The sequence below is a fragment of the Struthio camelus genome, chromosome 3, assembly GCF_040807025.1.
Source record: "Struthio camelus isolate bStrCam1 chromosome 3, bStrCam1.hap1, whole genome shotgun sequence".
NCBI classification, from domain to species: domain Eukaryota; kingdom Metazoa; phylum Chordata; class Aves; order Struthioniformes; family Struthionidae; genus Struthio; species Struthio camelus.
In genome coordinates, this window is record NC_090944.1 from 63,287,025 (window position 1) to 63,293,024 (window position 6,000).

The 6,000-nt window shown below is 48.4% G+C and overlaps 1 protein-coding gene across 7 annotated transcripts in view; it reads right to left on the reverse strand.

Moving 5' to 3' along the window:
* Positions 1 to 4,710, reverse strand: part of HS3ST5 (heparan sulfate-glucosamine 3-sulfotransferase 5) — a 203,998-nt gene extending 199,288 nt beyond the window's left edge. For 6 of the 7 annotated variants that reach the window (XM_068938091.1, XM_068938098.1, XM_068938096.1 and 3 more), the window contains exon 1: positions 4,450 to 4,710. The gene's annotated coding sequence lies outside the window, so the exon portion shown is untranslated. Of the gene's footprint in view, positions 1 to 4,159; positions 4,237 to 4,449 lie in introns of those variants that run through there. The other variant, XM_068938093.1, reaches the window with a different exon arrangement.
* Between the last annotated feature and the right edge of the window lie 1,290 nt (positions 4,711 to 6,000).

Genomic DNA, 6,000 nt, shown 5'->3' on the forward strand with positions numbered 1-6,000 from the left:
ATTTTGTAAGACAGTCTCAGTACTGCTGTGTAATTCTTTTTAAAACAGTTAATGGCTTACACACTTATGAAGTATTCAAAATGTAAAAAAAAAAAAAAAAAAGTTTGACATTTTTTTCTCCGGAAGTTAAAAATGAAAGTTGCCAGATATTCAGATATTGATGATATTTTATAACCACTGATTCAAACACTTGAATAAACTTGGGAAAGTTGTTACTCTTCATGATCACTAATCAGGAAAGCATCTTTGTCCAATAAAACTCTCTCAACATGTGATTAGCTCCCTTTGAGGTCAGCATATGCTTAAAGACTACTATCTATTTAAGGGTTTTACTGATGTGAATCTTTCTTCAATAAACATTTCATGTGATTATGTTAACAATGCACAGTAACTTATTTGTATATTATTATATTGTATTATGTATATTATTTATACATTTATTTGAGAATAAATTTTGCCCTTACAGACTTGTAATACTTGAGAATGAGGTGCTAATGTAGTATTTATGCAGCAGGCCAGAAGTTCTATTAAGGTTATCCACTGCTAGGTTGGGCAAACCGAATGCATAAATAATATAGGAGAATACTATCCTGATAGTAAAGAGTGTTTGGCCATTTTCCTTAAAAGGTTAAAAGATCTATCCTCATTTATTTTTTAAATTTTAATGCATTTGCATTCTGAAATGAAACTAAACCAAACTAGTTTTCCTTCTATATCCCACCATATTTTATTTAGCCAGGAGCATACCACTTCAACCTGCATGCTTTTCGTAGGAAGATCACATTTTGTAGGAAAGGTCCTGACTGAAGTAAGGGAAAATGAAGCACAGTTTAGATTAGGCATAAGCCAATAATTGATATTTTAAGTTATATGTAACACTCTTCCCTTGTTCTATTGCGCTGCATTTAGATATTGTATGGCTCTCCAGACATGCTATGCATAATTTTACATACCATCTGCTTTACATGTCAGGTTCCATATGTACAATGTATAACCTAAAACCAATATTTTGATTGATTGAAGCCACAGTGGAGGCTTTTGTTCTTAAATTGCTGGATAGAAGAGTATATTCCTAAAAAAATTATCTGATAAATGTGTTTTAGAGAGTAACAAAAAATAAAATCTATTTTGAAGAAGTTTTTAAAAGTTTAATAATCTCAAAAATCAGATCACTTTCAATAATTATGCTAAGTATATTTCATAGTTTCAAATATTAAGAGACCAGTAATCACTCTCTCATTCACTTAACAACTACGGCAATACAATGGCACATGCCATGTTTCAGAGTCATGCAAGAGATGGCAAATTTGCAGTAGCCTAGAAAACGAGATGTTTGAATTAAGATGAACAATACTTTTTCCTCAGAACGGGAAGATGTTTGTAAAGATACTAAGAGTTGGTGAAGCATATTCAGAATCACCTAATTCCTTCACTATCTGGCTCCCTTCAATCCTGACATGTACCTAAATCTTGACTTACATAGCTAAATCCCATAGTTAAAGGTAAGCCTAACACTGCTGTCTGTTTTGGAGACATCATTCACAAGAACATCTGGTTATATTTCCACATACATATATGAGGAGGAATTATTGCAACAGCAAACTGAAAAGTATACAGAATTTCACAACAATGGCTCTCAAGACAAAACTGAAGATTTATGCAAACACGTGTCCTAATTTTTGGGACTTCATTTGGATGGAATAAGCGAACAGGATTGAGCATTGCTTTGGACCTTACAAAAAAGCAGTCTTAAACTCTTAGTATGGAAATAAACACTGCATTCTTCACATTTGACTTGAAATGAAAGTATTACCAATAAAAATAGATTGTTGGTTTCACAATGAGTAAGAAAGAGCAGAGGGGAGAGAGGAAGCAACAAAACAGCTCGAAGAAAATTTTTCTCCGTGAAATGTCCCATAAAATAAATATCCTTCTCCTTCATATATGTCACCTGATAAAAGAAATATTTGAATTCACAGGAATATTAGAAAGGAACCTGAAATGCGGTGGTTTAACGAGGTTTCTGTCCTCCACATGGAATTGCAAGGGAAAACGGCAAAGAGAGAAACAGTGAAGCATTTCTAGAGGAATGAGTTCATTCTAGAGGATTTTTTTTTCCTTTTCTCCTTTGTGACAAGAACAGCTTAATCTGTCCTCAAATATATATTAGTGGCACATTTGGTTCAATTCAATGACAATTCTGCCAGATGCCTACATATAAAACTGACCGAGATGCAGCACCTCAAACTTTTTTACATTCTTGCCTAATAACACACATTTTTCCTTAGAAAGATAACATTATTATAAGAACATAACTCAGATTATTTTTGCTATCAAACATCTTATTTGTCATAAATTAATAGTGGCAATCTTCACAGGGTATTGGCATAATTTTGATACTTGTCAAGTTTTCAAGTGCGTGCAACATTTCCGTGTTCTTTTGACACTCCAATTTGAAAAAAAAAAAAAAAAGGATGTCTTTACACTTTCCCTTTTAAGATACTCTAAGCAATTGAAAGTGTTTAGTCAAGTTACAGGAAGAAGACTATCTTTTCCCTTTTGAATATCAATATTTTTTTATTTGGCATTTCATTATATATTTGACTGCTCCCAATCTAAATACTGCACTGTACAGAGGATGTTCTGTAAACTAGAACTTCCATTTGCTAATGGATTTTTTTTTGTATAAAATCCTCTTTGTAGTCCATATGAATATGGGTATTTTAATTATTAATCAGAAGCATTCCTTCTAATTTGTATCTGTGCTGTGAAGGAGTTCTTAAAAACTGAATTAGAAATTTATGTACATTGAGTTTTCTTTCCTCCCTAGAGGGAGGCTGTTCATGGGTTAAATGCTTATGCAACACTTTTCCTTATGGTGTGTACTACATTTCTCCTGTTACCTGCCTAGTGAACCTTTTTGGACCTGATCTACAGGCTGCTGAAGTCAATGGGAGCCTGTTCGCTTGTCTCCGTGGCTTCGGATCTGAGCTCTGTTTCCAACTTTGTAGTAAGAAAAAAATATACATACAGCACCAGAAAATGTAAGATACCAATCCACCGATATTTTGTGATGCCTGTGGGTAAAACAATGCGTTTCAGTTCACTTTGATATCAAACATTTCAAGAAATCCTTCTGATTCTTCTTCACTGCAAAGTTGGAATGAAAATCTAGAAGGTATCTCCAGCACAATGCTGCTAAACCTATTTAGTCAAAAGGCTATCTTTTTAAAAACGAAGTTTATTTCACTCGTTTCTGCCACCTTGTCTTTTCTCAGCCTTCTTCCCTGCCCTTTTCATTTGAAAAGTGTTCTACCTTGGCCAGACGCTTCTTTCTCTGAAGTCAATGTGAGTTTTGCCATTGACTTCAATGGGAGAATGATCAGATCCAGGATGCCAAATACACTGAGAAAAGGTATCCTTGTCAAAGTGCTGCCTCCAAAACTACAGAAAATATTAAAATCATTTAGCAAAATCCATTAAAGAATCTCCAGCAATTATGAGCTTTTTAATGTGTTTCCCACAAATCGCACCTCGCAGCCTAAGAGAACAAAAAAGCCCCTTGCCCTCGTGCCTCTGACATTTGGCAGCCACAGCTGAACATAAACCCGAGAGGAGTTAGCGGTATGCAAACCCCTCGCTAAACAGAGCCACGCACTGATTTGATGGCAAACATTTTGCCAGTAGGAAGCCTTCCCTGAGGCATGAGTGCTTTACAGCCGGAGCCCGCCGTAGCGCACAAGGGGACAGTAGCTGGGACGGGGACAGGGACGGGCTGCTGCGGGCTCCGTCGCCCCCCTCCAGCCCAGCCCCGGTGCCGGCAGCCCCGCAGGGAGGCGCCGGGGCCCCGCGGAGCCCGGCCTCCCCCCCCGCGCAGCGCCGCGCAGGGTCGCGCATCACCTGGCGCTCCCCTCCGCAGGTGAGGCGCCCGCCGGAGCTGCCGCTCTGCCCCGCTGCGGTGCGGACCGCGGCACCGCTGCTCCCGCAACGCCGCGCTGACAGCACCCAGGGACACCGCCAAAATTAGGGACGGGGGGGAGGAGTGGTGAGCGCGGGGTGCAACCCCGGGGCAACCCCGGGGGCTCCGCACCCTCCGCGCCCCGGAGACCGCGGCTGCGGAGCGGAAGCCCCCCGCGCGGCCGCGCAGCCCCGTACTCACCGCGGTGCGGTGCGGTGCGGCCGGGCCAAGCGCGCCCGCCCCCGCCGGTGCCCGCGGCCGCGCAGGACACCTCCCCGCGGCACCGCAGCCCGCCGGGGGCACCCAGCGCGCAGCTCAAGTCCTTGTGCGAAGCGCCGGGCGAGCCTCGCATCCTCAGTGCCTCCTTGCTCGGATTTCTGTCATCTCCCCTCCCCTCCGCACCCCCTCCCCCGGCGGCGGCATTATAAAACGATCCCTAACCCATCCGATCGCGGCACAAGGCAGCCTTCCTGGTCCTCAGCGCTACTCACCGGGCATCCTCCGGAGCAGCGGGAGGGAGGGGGCTGCCGGCGGGCTGGGCTTTGCTGCTCGGCAGCCTGGGCAGAAGCTCAGCGGAGTGCTGGGAGTGAGTGCGCGCCTCTGTGTGTGTGCCTGTGTGTCTGTGCGTGTCTGCGCGTGTGTGTGCGCTCTGCTGGGCACAAGCGGCAGGGAGACTCAGGCACAGGGGGACGGAGGGGGAGCGGCGGCGGCGGAGTTCAGGGGGCGCAGTCCGCGCAGCGCGGCGCGGCCAGGTGCGGCCCAGCGCGCTCCCGCCGCCCCGGCCCCGGCCCGGGCCCCGGCTCCCGCAGCAGCCGCGGCCCCGCGGCCCCCCGCGCCGCTGGCCCCCCGCGCCCGGCCGCGGCGGGAGCTGCCGGGGAAGGGGCTGGGGGGGGCGCGCATCCTCCCCCGGTGGCAAAGGCAACGCGGGTGGGGGGGTTCGGGAGAAGGGATTAAGAAAAATTAATAGTCAAAAAAGCTCCATCACCTCCTCCCCCTAAAAAAAAAAAAGCACACCCCCCAAAAACTCTGTCTCTACTCCCCGGCTAAGGTTTCAGCCCCCCCTCCCCATCGCGGGCGACCTCCGTGCTGGCCCCCCCGGCGCGGCGGCGCTGACACCGGCGCTCTCGCCGCTGCGCCGGGAGCTGCTGCCGCCGCCTGCGGTGCTGGCACGGCAGCAGCTGCCGCCGCCGCCGGTAGCGGTGCCCAGCTGGGAGCGTGAGCCTCCCCGCCGTAAGCGGAGCAGCCTGCCTCCCTGCCTGCCTCCCAGCCGGCCGAGGCGGGCAGGGCAGGGCCCTCCGCCGGCGCTGCGCTGCGCGGGGCGGAGCGGTGCGGAGTGGCAGGGCTCAGGCCGGCGCCGGGAGCCGGTCTCCGCTGGCACCTGGGCTGAGAGGGGCCGGCGTGGTCGGAGGGAGCCGGGGAGAGCCGCTGCCGACCCCTCCCCGGCGCTGCCTGCCGAGGCCGGGGGCCACCGTGGCGGAGGGAGGACGCCGCGGCTCCCGCTTGCGTTAGGCAGGCAGCGGTGGTGGTGGGGGCCCGGCTTCACGCCTGCAAAAACGGATCGGCCCCCTCCCAGCTCACCTTCTCCCTAAGCGGAACGACCTGCCTAAGCGGATAGTGCATCATAATTTCTTCTTTTTTTTTTTTTTTTTGAGGAGGGGGAGGGGAGAGCAGGCGGAGAGGGGACATAGGGCATAATTACAGCAATCACACGGAAAGAAAAAACAACAACAAAAAAGGAACCTCCCCCCCCCCCAAGCCCATTCTCGTGAGAGAAAACAAAAATAGCCACAACAGCATTGAAAGTTGCTTGCTTTGTGATTTGCATTACAACGCGGCCGCTGCAGCCTGTCTCCTCCAACAGTGTACCCAATAAACGTGCAATGCGGGAGGCAGGCAGCGATATACTTTTCGGGTGTTTTTTTCTCCCCGGCTGTAGTTCTTCCTCCCCGCCCTCCCCCCCCCCGCCAAAAAAAAAAAAAAAGACTTGCTGTAGAGGTGACTCAAAGCAACGCCTCCCGAGCCCCCCGCGGAGTCCCCCGCGG